Source organism: Eublepharis macularius, chromosome 1, assembly GCF_028583425.1.
Source record: "Eublepharis macularius isolate TG4126 chromosome 1, MPM_Emac_v1.0, whole genome shotgun sequence".
NCBI lineage: Eukaryota > Metazoa > Chordata > Lepidosauria > Squamata > Eublepharidae > Eublepharis > Eublepharis macularius.
In genome coordinates, this window is record NC_072790.1 from 139,612,355 (window position 1) to 139,624,251 (window position 11,897).

Here is an 11,897-nt window from a genome sequence, read left to right on the forward strand (position 1 = left end):
AGACCCACGAAGGATTACACAATGTGCATCACTACAGTCAATGTCAAAGACATTTCAATACACATGTAATAGGTTATATACAAGCAAATTTGCAAAGATTTAAAACCAGCAGAAATCCAATACAGAATTGAAGAAATGCTGAAACAGATCATAAGACCTTCTCACATGCAGTTCTTCAGCAAAACCTACTTTGAACTTTTCATGTCCACTTGTATTACTCCGTTGTCTATTCCTCCCATCTTCCAGGAGCAGCCTGGATGGCGTAGCTTCAACAGCTGGCTCACATCTTCTAAAGGTGCATACACACGTTTGGCAAGGGACCAAAAGAAGCATTTTTCCATCTCTGGTCCAATATCACAGCATCTGTGCTGGCTTGCTAGCCTGTGTATGGTTCCAGTAGAGAACAGTGACCCAGGATGTTTGCCAGGACAACCAAGAAGCCACAGTACATGCAGACAGCCTCTGAAGTATTGTGACAGGCTAGGACTGTTCAATTTGCCATGTTGCATTTGACAGAGAGAAGGAGACAGCTGGGGAGATTAACTCCACAGGCCTCCTCAGTCTGTAAAGTTGGGCTCAGAAAGAGTGTGACAACGAGAGCAGTGAGACAACTCCCTTGCCTCAATATTTGAGGCTCTAGGAGGGAGCAGAGTATAAGGCAGGGGCAGAAAAGCCTGCAAGGCTGGCAGAATGAGATGTAGCCCACATACTCCTAAAGTTGCAATGCTTTGTGTTTCCCTGCACAACTAGAGCATTTTAAAAGGTAGCTATTGTAAATATACTTGAAATACAATTTTATTTCCAAAATTTCTTTTATAAAAATAAATGGTAAAAAATAGAAACATTTGTCTTACAAATAGGAAAACACAACACTTTGCATAACAAATTTAAATATTCATATCAACCACTTGAAAAAAAAAAGCACTCATATGAAAAATAACGAGCAATGCACTGCCAGGCCTGTAAAATAAATACTACATTTGTCTGATGTTGCCTCATATTCCTACTTCATTTTTCTGGTGTAGATTGGAAGTGATTTGGGTAGAGAACAAGGGAGGGCCTATATCACTTCTGCCTGTTATATTTTAGGAAATAAATACTCTAATATACTGCTCATACAGCCAATTCGGCTCTGAACACTGTCATATGAGAATTAAAATAAGAAAAAAATTATTGATACATAGATCTGTATAATATAAAAATGTAATAGGTTTAAATATTGACTGAGAGAAGAACTTGGCAACTGCCAATGTGACATTAAAATCTACCCCTGCTAAAAGAAAACTCAAATTATCCAATACACAGCTAGGGTCCAGGAAATAAGGTTTTATCCACCTATCTCTTGCAACACTGAGCATGTCACAGTCGAATAGATAGTGTTGAAGAGTGTCTATTTGGCCAGAACCAAGTTGGCACAGTCACATAGAATAAGGCACCTTATATAGATATCCCAGCAGCTCTCCTGATGGGATGGCAAATAGTCTAGCCAGCATAAAAAACATCTATAGTGTGGAACTGTCGAGAGAACTCAATAAATATTACTTACTGGTGGTAGAGTTGCTAGGTCACAGCTAGCAAACCCAGAAACATTAGTGGGCAGGAATTGGAGACTCCATGTCATGTCAGTGTGCTGACTTCATATCTGTTGAAAACCAGAAGTGCTGTCATGGGACACTCTGGGATCTAGGACACTATAGACTGTCCTATAAGGTCTCTTCTTGTTTTCAGCAGAAGAGATCTAAGTGCAACAGCACAATGCTGTCATGTGCCCCCATTTCCCCCCCCCATTTCCTTCTGTCAATGCTCCAGGCACAAGTGAATGAAGAAGTGGAGGGAGGAAGTCTCCTGCTATAGTGGAGGTTCTGGCAACCATAATAGGTGGTCATTTCAATTAATAAATAGAAGTGATAGTTATAGATACTTCCAAATTCAATGATGATCAGAATTCAGTAACAGGTTCCTCAACATAGGCAGATCCTCTGAATAAATTGGATAAATTGGAACAGAGTCATACTACAATCCAGTAGTGGTTCTGTTCATTTTTGAACCCAAGAATGGCACTTTTAGAACCTGAAGGGGATTCCAGAACTCCTTTGATGTTCTACCAAAATCCATCAAAAAGTTCTGATGCTTCCTAACTATTTCAAAAGCATAACCCATTATGAGTTCCACTATGGCAAACAATTATGATCATTGGAGTAAAACAAAGAAGAGGCTGCTTAGCACCTAATAGATTGCATTTTGCACAGAGAGAAGCTCAGACATGGTGTGGTTATCCTTGTCTACATAGCAGAGGAAACAGCCAAGTTAACTACTGGGTCCAAATCACATAGAAGGATGAACAGCTTTCCTTCATTCCATTCATATATTGTTCTGGAATTTCTCCCGGTGCTGTATCATGCATAATTCTGGTTTAATTAGAAGAATTTCTAAAATTAATTCCAGAACTGGATCATGCACAGTTTGCCACAGCTGTCAATTTCTTCCATTCACTTGCATTGTTATGTTTTTGATATGCTCATCAACATTGATTAAATTCAGGGGAAGAAAAACTCTCTTTGGAAGCACATATATAATTGCTTCACATTTTTTGTATGTGGTGTTTTACTGAATGCACACACAAACCCCTGTAAACTCTAGACAAAAATAACTTTGATACAGCTGTACACTCAATCACATTCAGATTGCTTCTTTACAGTATTTTATCAATGCACACATTTAGACTGGTAACACAGAGGGAGGAAAGTTGCACAAGAAGTGCAAAAAAAATTAAGAAGTGAAGCAAAATGCATACCAGTGGTGCTCTTTAAAAACTTATGGAACAATTTCTAATCCTGTTGTTCATTATCAGAAATAAGACCAGGTTATTTGGTACTACACAATTTGGAGAGAAATTTGGATGAGAATTTCAGAAGCATCACTTTAAAAAACCCAAAGTTTGATGAAAAGGCTGAAGAGGGTGTGTGTGTGTGTGTGTGTGCGTGCGTGCATGTGTGTGTGTGCATGCTGTCCTCATGTCATAGCTGACTTATGGAGACCTCTGGTGGGGTTTTCATGACAAGAAACTATCAGAGGTGGTTTGCAATTGCCTGCCTCTGCAACCCTAGTCCATCTCAGATATGTTTAAATTTATGGAGTGCCATACCATAAGTTGCTAAACTCAGCACAATCTATCTTATTTCCTATCTTATTTCCCCAGCTGTACACCATTTACATCTAGTAAAGGTGCTTGTGGGGGCTGGTGAATGCATAGATGCATGACAAATTAACTTATTCTATAACCCATATTGTATAGCTGAATCCTCTGGATCAATTATGCCCCCATTTATAATCACTTGCTCAATATCTAGAGGGCGGGGGAAAGTTCTGCTAGATCCGATAGTACTAAGTAGTGCTCCATGCTTAGCTCCTTCCCTTCAGAGCAACAAAGCTATATCTTGTGAAAAAGTTGGGGGATAGAGCTGTCCTTGCAATTACACAATTCCATCTTCTCATCCATGGTTGGAAATGTTATTTTCTCATCATCCTCAGCAGGACACACACAATGGCCAAGGAATACAGAAGTTGTGTAACTGCAATCAGGAGACACTCAAAAGCAACATACTTTCAGTTATTCCCCACCTTTTTCACAAAGGTAATATTTACTTATTGCTCTGGAATTTGGGAGAACGGGTAAAAAAGGGAGTGTCTGTTTATGAGAGATTGTTCACAAGCATTCCTGACAAGCATCTGGAAAACTCCTTTGAATTATTTGAGCACTTAATACAAAAAGCAATCCTTTTCAGTGAAGTCTGCAGAAGGAGGAAGGTGCCATCACTAATATACATAGGCTTTTAATAATGGATCCCTGCCGGGCTAATTAATGGGATGCTAACAAATTATCACTTGAAAAACTTCTCAGGGAAAAAAGGAGAACTCATCTGGCATAATGACCCAAACATGCATGCCCTTTTCAAGGGGTGTGGTTGTTCACACTTCATAGCTGTGATGTTCCTCCTCTTCAATACTCTTCCAGCACTTTCGTCACTGCTTGAGGAATTACATAATAAGTGAAGTGACATCAAGCCAATAAGTTCTGGCTCCAAAGCATTTTTGTTAAGCAAACAAAGCAACATTACCTTTAATGTGAGAAGGCAGAATATTCCCCACAGTGCCAAGGCACTGAGGAAAATTCCTCTGTTATCCCACACTCCACTGCAATAACTTCATTGCCTGCTCTCACCATAAACCATGAAAGAAAGAGAACATCACACAGCTACCTCAGTAATGTAGGCATGTATCTCTTGCTTTCCAAGAACAGGCACAGAAAGAAGCAATGGAATCAACCAGATGTGGAACATTTCCCCCATTGACCAAGCAACTTCCCTAAAGACAGACAGTGTGTTACCTGGTTACTTCAGAATGGAGGGATGGCCTCAGCTCCCCCACCTAGCCAATAAATGAATACTTTGCTCCCATAACCTCAAAAAAAAAAACCCTTTATCAGTCTCTGAACAGAGCTACAAAATGAAAGGTACCATTTTGACTGGACTTGTTGAAATATTATGATCACAAAGAGCCAGCCACTGAGGATGAAAATATAGCTGTCACATTTGAGAATGGTGAAATGCATTTTTTCACTGTAGATCAGCAATATGAGCTGCTAGTCAGCTTCTTACAGTATGTTACCCAAATGACACATGGCACAATTGTGCCCAGTCACTGAGGATCCTTGTTTCCTTGCTACAGTGGATTGCAAGGATGTAGGTGATTAACAAGTTAAACTTTAATTTCTTTGTATTCTCCAAGAATTCTAAAAATGTTCAGAGCAGCACTTTTGAGTGCTGCAGCGGACAACTACTATTTTGGAAAGCTTTGTTTTTGTCAGAAGCGGTTCCTCTTTTCTTCTTTTTAACTAGATGACAGGGACCAATTAAAGTAATGAGCCTAACAAAGTATTTCCCTGGGCTAGCAGCAGCCTGCATTAACATTTGCAGAAGTGCAGCATTTCTACCTTAAGCTTCTTTGTTAGATGTTAGTGCTCAGCAAGGCACCATTAACATGCTTTGAGTTCCTTTATCTGAGAGAATCTCTTCTCTCTTACCTTACCTTACCCATAGAATGAGGGCAAATATATGGTTACAATAGGAATATTGAGAAAAGGAAGTATCCCCTGTTGTGCTTCCTAAAATGAGAAGGATCAGAAAGAACTCAGTGGATAAGTTCGTGTCAAGCTCTACGACGAGTCTTGCAGGAGTCCTCTCAGAATCACTGCCTATAGAGAGGCCTGGGGTCTATTCAAGGATCACCTTGGTGAGACTTTGCTTAAGCTGGAAAAAGACAGTAATTTCTAGGCAAATTAAAGTAAAAGGGACCTGGAGGCACAAAGCCTCCAATGGGGAGGCTGAAAATGCTCCATACATAACCTTTTCCTGTGCCCCCTCTTCTTTCCCCAATAGCAACATTTATTTCTGGAAAGCACCTTGGAGAAACACAGCCCAGTTAATTAAAAGAATTTATATCCCATCTCCCCCCTCAAAAGGAGACCTAAATCAACATATTAAGTCTGGAAGTCCTATAACAATCACCATATAAGCAACACCACCCATAAACTATTTACCATGCAAGCAAACTAAATCATACTATCCAACATCTCATCCCACTGACACCAAAAATTCACCCTCAGACCAACAAAAAGCCCAAAGACTGTTTTGTCAACCTTCATAAAAAACACTAACATAAGCACCCTCCCCTTCTTACCAGTTTTAAGAGTCCTTGAACAATTCAAAGAGCACAGAAGCATAATTTCAATGGCTTCAACTTTATTAAGAAAGCTCAAAAATCTTGGTCTTCCATAGGATTGCCAACCTCCAGGTGAGACCTAGAAATCTCCCAAAACTTCAACTGATCCCCAGACTACAGAGTTTAGTTCTTTAGATACTTGCAGAGCAAATGGGAGGTAAAGTGGGTGACACCCTCATTGCTGGGTGAAAACGGAGAAACTCTGATGGAGGACAGAGAGAAGGTAGAAAGGCTCAATGCCTATTTTGCCCCCATTTTCTCTCTGAAAGAGAAAGCAGGCCCACCTAGAGATGGTAGTAGGCAAGGGATAGCTTTGGGGCTGCTGGTTGACACGGGCAGAGAAGTTGCGCAGAAGCATGTTGCAACACTGGATGTGTACAAATCCCCTGGGCCAGATGGGGTGCATCCAATAGTGCTTAAAGAACTTTCAAAAGAGCTTGCAGGCCCTTTGTTGATCATCTTCCAGGCACAGGTGATGTGCTGGATGACTGGAGGAGGGCAAATGTCATCCCAATCTTCAAGAAATGTAAAAAGAACATTTCTAGGAACTACAGGCCAGTCAGCCTGTCCCAGGGAAGATCCTGGAGCAGATATTAAAGGCATCAATGTGCAAGCATCTCACAGACTACCTGATGATATGAAGTCTGCACAAATTTGCCCCCAACAGATCCTGCCAGACCAACCTCATCTCCTTCTATGACCAAATGATAGGCTTACTGGATCAAGGGAATGCCGTTGACGTAGTTTATCTGGATTCCAATAAAGCTTTTGACAAGGTTCCTTATGCTGTTCTGATGGGTAAACTGGAAGACTGTGGACTCTAGGACTGTTAGATGGATAGGGAACTGACAGGATAATCGCACCCAAAGAGTAGTTGTTAATGGTATCATGTCTGATTGGAGGGAGGTGTCTAGTGGAGTGCCACAGGGCTTGGTTCTGGGCCCATGCTTTTCAATATTTTTTATAAATGATCTGGATGAGGGTGTGAAAGGATTACTCATTAAATTTGCAGGTAGTAGCCCTTGAAGATAGGGATAGAATTCTACAAGATCTGAACACACTGGAAATACTGGCAAATTTGAATAAGATGTGTTTTAACATGCATGAGGGACACACTTCTAGGTAGCAGTGTGTGTGAACAGATCTTGGAATATGGATAGATGGGAAGCTAAATATGAGCAGTCAGTGTAATGCAGTAGCAAAAAAGGTGAATACAATCTTGGGATGTATCAAGAATGACATAACATCCAAATCACAGGCTGTCATTGTCCCACTATATATTGCATTGGTCAGGTCCCACCTGGAGTGCTGTGTGCAGTTCTGGAGGCCTTGTTTCAAAAAGGATGTGGACAAATTGGAACCGGTACAGTGGAGAGCAACCATGATGATCAGGGGGCTGGAGACCAAGCCCACAAGGAAAGACTGAAGGACCTGGAAATGTTTAGTTTGGAGAAGAGAAAAAGTTGAGGGGAGACGTGATTACTCTCTTTAAGTATTTAAAAGGCTGTCACTTAGGGGAAGGAAGGGTACTTTTTCTATTGGCAACAGAGGCTAGGACACAAAATAATGGGTTTAAATTACAGGAGGGAACATACCAGCTGGACATTAGGAAAAACTTCTTCATGGTAAGAGTAATCCAACAGTGGAATCGGCTGCATGGGGATGTGGTGGATTCCCCCTCCTTGGCAGTCTTCAAGGAGAGATTAACGTTTTAGGCTGCACTTGCATTGGGCAAGGGGTTGGACTCGATGGTCTGCAAGACCCCTTCCAATGCTTTAATTCTATGATTGAGTTCTTTGTACAAGTCAGATAAGGACTAGAGATGGGCACGAACTTGAATACGAACTAAAAAAAAAACACGAACCAGCCCAGTTTGTGGGTCACAAACCAGTGGTTCATGGAAACTCATTTCCACGAACTTCCATGAACTGGTCCACTGGTTCATTTGGTTTGTTTTAAAGGGCAATGCTCCTTTCCATGCTGCTGCAAAGCGGCAGGGAAAGGGGCAGTTTAAATGGATATTTCCCCGCTGCTTGGAGCAGCCACTTGGAGCGGCGGGGAAATGGCCATTTAAACTTTTCCTGCCACTTGCAAGCGGCAGGAAAGGGCCCTTTAAACTATCAAATACCTCTTTCCCTGCTGCTGCTAAGTGTCAAAACAATTTATAAAGACCAATGTGCAGCGATTGTAGTAAACAATGAACTTACTAAGAGATTAGAGATAAGAAAAGGAACAAGACAAGGTTGCCCACTGTCTCCATTACTAAAATCAAAAAGAGTCCAGTAGCACCTTTAAGACTAACCAATTTTATTGTAGCATAAGCTTTCGAGAATCAAGTTCTCTTCGTCAGATGCCTCTGACGAAGAGAACTTGATTCTCGAAAGCTTATGCTACAATAAAATTGGTTAGTCTTAAAGGTGCTACTGGACTCTTTTTGATTTTGCTACCACAGACTAACACGGCTAACTCCTCTGCATCTGTCTCCATTACTGTTCGTTATGGTACTGGAAATTCTATTGACGCAGATACGAGAGGATGATGATATAAGAGGTATGAAGATAAAAGGATTTACATATAAAGTAAGAGCATTTGCAGATGACGTAATGGTTATAAAAGAAGATCCAATTCAAAATATGCCAAAACTGTTGACTAAGATTAAAGAACTTGGTGATCTGGCGGGATTTTATGTGAATAAAAGAAAGTCTAAGATATTATGTAACAATATGACCAAGCAAAAACAACAAGAATTAATGGAAATTACAAGTTGTGAGGTAACACAAAAAATGAAATATTTAGGAATTAAACTCACTGCAAAGAACATAGATATATTTAAGAACAACTATGAGAAGCTGTGGCAACAAATAGACCGAGATTAATGATTAAATGGAAGAAACTGAATTTGTCATGGCTAGGAAGAATAGCAGCAATTAAAATGAATGTGTTACCGAGAATAATGTTTTTACTGCAAACAATACCAATAATAAGAGATAACAAACAATTTGACAAATGGCAAAGGAAGTTATCAGATTTTGTGTGGGCTGGGAAGAAGTCCAGAGTAAAAATGAAAGTGTTATGTGATGCAAAAGAAAGAGGAGGACTACAATTGCCTAATATAAGATTATATCATGACGCAGTATGTTTAGTGTGGCTTAGAGATTGGATGCTATTAAAAAATCAAAAACTACTTACTCTTGAAGGATACAAAAAGCTTTTTGGTTGGCACGCCTACTTATGGTATGAAAAACTTAAAGCAGACGCTATGTTGGTTGTTGTGGGTTTTCTGGGCTGTATTGCCGTGGTCTTGGCATTGTAGTTCCTGACGTTTCGCCAGCAGCTGTGGCTGGCATCTTCAGAGGTGTAAATGTCAGGAACTACAATGCCAAGACCACGGCAATACAGCCCGGAAAACCCACAACAACCATCGTTCTCCGGCCGTGAAAGCCTTCGACAAGACTCTATGTTCTTGCATCATTATATAAGAAGAAGCCTTTTTACGGTTTGGTCAAAATATAAAAAATATTTAGATGATGGTATCCTGATGTGGGTGGTGCCACTAGAAGTTGTTGAACCAAATATAATTTACAACAGAGAACAATGTTTGACCTATGAAGAAATTTTGAAAAAGGAGCAAAATATGGCTAAGTTGAAAACATGTGATGAGCTGCCAGTTGAATATGGTTGGTTTCAATATAGACAGATCAAAGACTTACACAATTCGGATCGTTTGAAATTTGGATTTAAACTGAAAAATTCTGAATTGGAAGAAAGCATACTGCAAGATGGGGAAAAATGATATCTAAAGTTTATAAGATCCTGTTAAGATGGTACACAGAAGATGAAACAGTTAAAGTGCAAATGGTGAAATGGGCCATAAATTGTAACAGAGACATAACAATGGAGGCGTGGGAACACTTGTGGAAGAACACCTTAAAGATATCAACATGCGCCAATATTAAAGAAAATGTATATAAGATGATGTACAGATGGTACTTAACACCGAAGAAAGTAGCATACGAAAATAATCAAATGTCTGATAAATGTTGGAAATGTAAGAAACATGAAGGTTCATTTTATCATATGTGGTGGACTTGTGATGTTGCAAGGCAGTTCTGGAAGAATATTATAGAAGCTATGTCTCAAATTCTACAAATCCAAATAAATAAAAATCCAGAACTGCTTTTGCTGGACTTGAACTTAGACGGAATTATTTCACAAGACAGAACATTAGTATTTTACACGACAACGGCAGCAAGAATATTGTATGCTCAAGTGTGGAAGACACAAGAAGTGCTATCTGTAGAGAATTGGATACAAAAAATTGCTACATATGGCTGAAATGGACAAATTAACAAGGAAGCTAAGAGAACAAAATCCAGAAGAATTTTTTAAAGACTGGGGGAAAATTGAAACAGTATATAGAAAAAAAATGGGATGTAAAAGGAGAGATGTGGGCATTAGATAATTTTTAGTTTTTGATTAAGGGAGGAGTTAGTGATCATTACAAGGGGGAAATATGGACAATGATGTGAAATAGTAACTGAGTGAAGAGAACAATTTATTTGCTAAATAGCCAAATAATATTAAGCACAGTAGTTAGATATTGGGTTGGAAAGCTGTTGGAAGTCTATAGTAGAAAGGGGGGAGGGAAAGGGTGGGGGAATATATTAAGAATGGGCAGATTTGGGAAATGTAAACATTTATATTATACTCACCCAATAAAAATAAAAAAAACAACTATCAAATACCTCTTTCCCTGCTGCTGCTAAGTGGCTGGAAAGGGGCATTTAAACCCCATGAACCATGAACCACGAACTGGTTTGTGAACTTGCCCCAGTTCATGGGGGTTTGTGGTTCCTGGTTTGTGAAAACACCACGAACAATGAACCTCATGGTTTGGTTTTTTTGTGGTTCGTGCCCATGTCTAATGAGGACTTTGTTGCACTACCCCCACACTCATTTTTCTATTTAAAATAAATACTCAAGGCGACTTACAATATTAAATTTTACACAAACTGTTAGAAGTAGATAACAGCAGTCATTAAGTATTTTTGAGTGATACAAAATAACCTCTCTCAGCAAGAGGAGACTGTGTAAAAGTTCCAAATGGGACTGATAGTATATTTCATTATATCCCAGCATGGCGTCTCTGCTTCCTTCTCCTCCCCAATATAGATCTGCCTCCCAGGTGGCCTTACAGGCTGCAGTGCTGGAGATGTGCCTGTTGTAGTATAGGAAAACTAATAGGGATTACAACATCTGTGGATCATTTCCTCAACAGAGTTGTTTATGTGGGTACATTACAGCATGGGGGGGGAACCGTTTATAGTTTTAGTGCTCTTTTATATACTGCTGTATTTATTGTTATATGTGATATTGTGACCTGCCTTGAGTCTGCTTGTGGGAAAGGTGAGATATAAATCTAATGAATAAAAAAAAGATGAGGAAGACCTCTCAGGTAGCTGGTGGAATGAGCCTTCAGGAGCCTGAGATGGATAATTCAGGTAGGCTGAATTGCTGGATCCTATGTTCTAGCCCCACAGCACAATTTACACCCCTTAACTGCATATATGCTATATGAATCCACCAAGCACCTCATCCTAGAGTGTGAATTAAGTTCTGAACATGATGCTGCTGCTTTTCAGGGCCAGAGTTATTGAATGGGATATATGATATAAAAATATGTTGTTACAATAAACAATAATATTTGGGAATTTTAAAATGGCATGTCAATCACTGCACATGACTGTCTGTTGTCTATAGAATCATTCCTTTCCTTTTTCTTTTTTGCAGACTCTCCTTCTCTTTTGTCATGTTGTTGTGCTCCTGTTGCTTGTGTTTGCTCCATCTCTTGCTTCCTCCTCCCCCATAGTGATAGTGTCAGCATGACTTAGTAGAAGACATTGTTTCATTATTACAGAATAGCCGGTAGTGCTTTGGGTGCTATTTACTTTCCGTATTTTCAAAAATGGTCAAAATATATTGAAAACTTGTGGAATTTTCAGAAACAACCTCCAAGTAACCTGAAATACTGCTAGCTGTTTCAGTACATACTAACTTCTGACTTTACGGTTTACTAATTGTCATTTTAAGAAAACAACACTTTGAAATTCTTAAAA